The sequence below is a fragment of the Gastrolobium bilobum genome, unplaced genomic scaffold, assembly GCF_033153095.1.
Source record: "Gastrolobium bilobum isolate Gb01-03AN ecotype WA unplaced genomic scaffold, APGP_CSIRO_Gbil_v1 utg11324, whole genome shotgun sequence".
In the NCBI taxonomy this organism is placed as follows: domain Eukaryota; kingdom Viridiplantae; phylum Streptophyta; class Magnoliopsida; order Fabales; family Fabaceae; genus Gastrolobium; species Gastrolobium bilobum.
This window is the reverse complement of record NW_026897832.1, coordinates 31,205-35,305: the sequence shown is the minus strand read 5'-3', so window position 1 is coordinate 35,305 and position 4,101 is coordinate 31,205.

The window sequence follows — 4,101 nt, the reverse complement described above, 5'->3', positions numbered from 1 at the left end:
ACAAGTTCTATGACTTATGATTCTTGACCTTAATACTTGCTCTAGAAAAAGGCTCTAAGTTGTTAGGGCTTTGGACTAAAGAAAAGAACTAAATCACCAAGGGATAGCTAGTTTAGTTAGTTTAGAAAGAATTGTCGATAATTGATTGTGAATGTTGATTGCATGAAAGTTGACTCGTTAGGAAACCGTTGGGGAAGTAGAATCCCTAGCTATGTTTGTTATTAATTAAAAGTTAATCCATTTTTCTTCGCATTCTTCGTTCTTGAATACTGTTCTATAATTTTAATATTGAAAACTAAAAATATTTTCTTTAGAATTCTGTCTTTATAATTTAAATCAATATTCTCAACAAATCCGTTTCAAGATCGATACAACTTTAATCGCGTAGATAAGTTAGTGATTGGTAATCAGTCTTCGTGAAAACGACAACCCCACTCATTTTACTACTCTATTACTTGTACGACTGGTACACTTGCCGAAGTCGCAACAGATATTGATGGAGTAAGTTGAACGACCACTTGTTGCACTCGAGAACACAACAAACTGTTGCTGCGCTACGACAACATGCTATCCTGCTGGAACAATTGTTTGGTGAAGGGGTTGAGAACTTGAGATGGACCTATGCTCTTTGCTTGAGCTTCAATCAGGTTTGTTGTTGCTAGTTCTGAAGGGTCAACTGACAAAGGTAAGGTGCTGAATTTACCTGCTTATTTTATCAATCACCGCACAAGTTCCTTCTTCTAAGACAACAGGAAGATGACTGGGCTAGCAGCGACAATAGTAACAACCTGAGCAATAGGTTGCACAACAACAACTCCAGCCCTTAGGGCTTGAATAGATGAGACAAGTCTTTGTAGAGAGTATCTACATGGCACTCAAGGGTGTGAGCTTTGGGTTGCTGGGTTCTTTTGGTTTGAACCATTTTAGCTGATAAGTTTTTGTGAGATCTGTGTTTTCTGGTGGTTGCTTGAGCTTTATAAGCATATGAATAAGAATATGAGTTTACCATTGCCCTACAGACAATGGCAATGAACTGTTTAATAAGGAACTTAGGTATGTTTTATTTAACAGGGTGAAATATCTTAATGTAACATTTTTTTATATGAGTGGTATAGACTAAAGTTCTAAGGAAGAGACACTGTGAGTATCTCAGCCATAGATTAAGAAAGAGGATGGTGAAAAGACATGGAGACTCTAATTTTCAGTAGAATAACAACTCATGAAAATATTGGATGTAATATGTATTTTCAGAAGCTAAAAGTGAGGTCTTTATATATGTGAAAATATTCTCTAATTATGAGAAATAGAACCACAGTTGTTTAGCCCAATGGGCCAGAGTGCAATTTGTGAGGCAAACGCACCTCCAGACATGTAGTAAGTGAGTTTTGCAAGGAGCGAGATATAAAGTCTAAATTTAAGGAAGTAAACAAATGACCCCTTAAGTAGGCATCTAAGGCTTTTTTTGGAGTTGGTTTTAGGAGGGGAAATAAAGGAAAAACAGGGTTTTAGTAAGTCATTCCCTTGTTTGTGAGTATAAAAAAATGAGGGAAAGAAATTGTGGATTTTTACTAAACTCTCCAAAACCCTCATTCTTCTTAAAATTATAGTTCCCCCAATTTGGAGGGTTTGAGGGAGAAAATATTGAACATTACTTATCTACCCTTAACATTAAAATGTGAAAACTACATAAATGTGAACAATTTTTAAATGTGACAGTATTAGAAAAGACTAAAATACCGACAGAATTTATCGACGAAAAATATTGTCAAAAAATAGTGATGGAATTTTTGATGAAAATCAAATACGTCAAAAAATTTCTGTCAATACTAAAGACGAAATTAGATACAGAACTAGATTTTGCCATAATCACTTACATAAATTTCGTCAAAATTATTGATACAATCTAAATTTCGTCAAAACTTTCAACGAAAATATTTCCGTCGAAAATTTTGACGAAACACATTTCCATTGAAAAGTTTCGACATAAAACAATTACGTCAAATTTTTTTACGGAAACATTTCCAACAAAATTTGTGACTAAAAACATTTTTGTAAAAAAATGTTGACGGAAATTTTTTTTGTCAAAATTCTTTATGGAATCTAAATTTCGTCAAAACATTTCCCTCAAAATATTTCACAAAAAAACATATTTATAAAAAAATTTGACAAATAATATTTCCATCAAAATTTTCAAAGAAACACATTTCCATCGAAAATTTTTGACGGAAAAAAATTCATCAAAATTCTTTATAAAATTTAAATTTCGTCGAAAGTTTTCGATGGAAACATTTTTGTTAAACTTTTTGACAAAAAAAATTTCTGTCGAAATTTTTAACGAAACACATTTCCAATGAAAATTTTCGACGGAAAATAATTTCGTCAATTTTTTTTGGATAAAAAATATTTCCATCAAAATTTTGAACGGAACACATTTTTGTCAAAAAATTTTGACAGAAAATATTTCTGTAAAAATTTTTAACGGAAAGAATATTCTGTCAAAAATCTTTACAGAATCTAAATTTTATCGAAATTTTTGAATGAAACATTTTCTTCAAAAGTTTTGACACAACAATTTTCGTCAAAATTTATATCAGAACACATTTCAATCGAAATTTTGAACGGAAAATATTCTGCCAAATTTTTTTGTCAAATTTTTTTTTCTTTTAAAACATTTGATGGAGAAAATCATTTTCGTCAAAACTTTTGACGAAAACTAAATTTCGTTGAAAATTTCGATAGAAAATTTATTTTTGTAAAAATTTTAATCATAGAAAAATTCTGTCGCTTTTCGACAAAAAGTATTCCGACAATAATATGATCTTTTTTAGTATTGAGAAAAGTACATAAATAATTTTGTTAGAAATTTTAAATTTAATTTAATTTGTAAAACATAATAATTATATTAATTTTAAAAATGGGGTAAAAAGATAAAAATATTTCATTAACCCTCTATTTTTTTTTTCTCTTACCGTTTTTTTTAACTCCCAAACCAGAGAGAAAAATACCTTCAATTTTCTTTCCTTCCTCCTCTTACATTCATTTCCTTCCCCTCCAAACTCGCAGGGTCGCCCATTAAACTCGGCAGAACAATTACCTAAGTCACAGCTCACATGACAACAGCGTATTTACCACTAGATAATGCTTGGAGTTGAAAACATGAAATCTTGTTTCGAAGTACGGTGTAATATGATATATGATGGTACATAGATTATAATTATAAAGTGGGAAGATAAAAAGTGCGACATAGAATGCATATTTTTTTTTTCTGCTGTGATTTCTACTAGCTCGCAGGTCCACGGTTCTGAAAGATTCCAAATTAATTAGAATGGGAGATAGGGAAAGTGGAGGTTTGGGGGCAGAATGCAGATGAAAGGAGATGGTCCAAAAGGACTGTTATAGGCATAGCTGGACTGCGAGAAAACAAAGGAATCTTTTCTTTTACTTGTTTGACACAACAGTAGGGAATCTATGGATAAAGGCCGCAGTGACAGTGGCAGCAGGCAGCTGTGCCTTGTTGTACCAGATAGAAAGAGATAGATGGGAAGGGACTATATGAGGAGAAAGGGAGGTAGATGTAAGTGTGTGTATTTTTTTTTTTTATACAAGTGAGAATTGAATACATGATCTAATACAACTAACCTAAATCCTTTACCACTTGATCAATCAATCCTAGTGGCTTAGTGTGTGTTCGTTTACTTTATATCTTACTCTCAATTATTCAGTTGGTCAAAGACGAATGGCTTGATACTGATGAATGGAAGAGGTTCGGAGTTCTTTTTGATGAGGACAAGGACAAGCTCCGTCAACCTCATTGCTCCAATTCACCTTTTATCCTTTTCCATTAAAAGGAACAATTCTTGGCTGCTGCACATTCATTATGCAGCTTGCAAAGTATATATGACAACTGTTCATTAAAAGGAAAAGTGATGCAATCACGGGTGTGTTATATAGCTTGCACGGCTATCATTCTCAATTGGGTCTGGTCCCATGTTATAGCTACCCTATTCTTAAGATTTGTCATTGATCCGCTTAGATATCTTGAAGGCGACCACCCCAATGATAATGAATTCAATAGGGCCACGTGACATGAACCTGCTACTA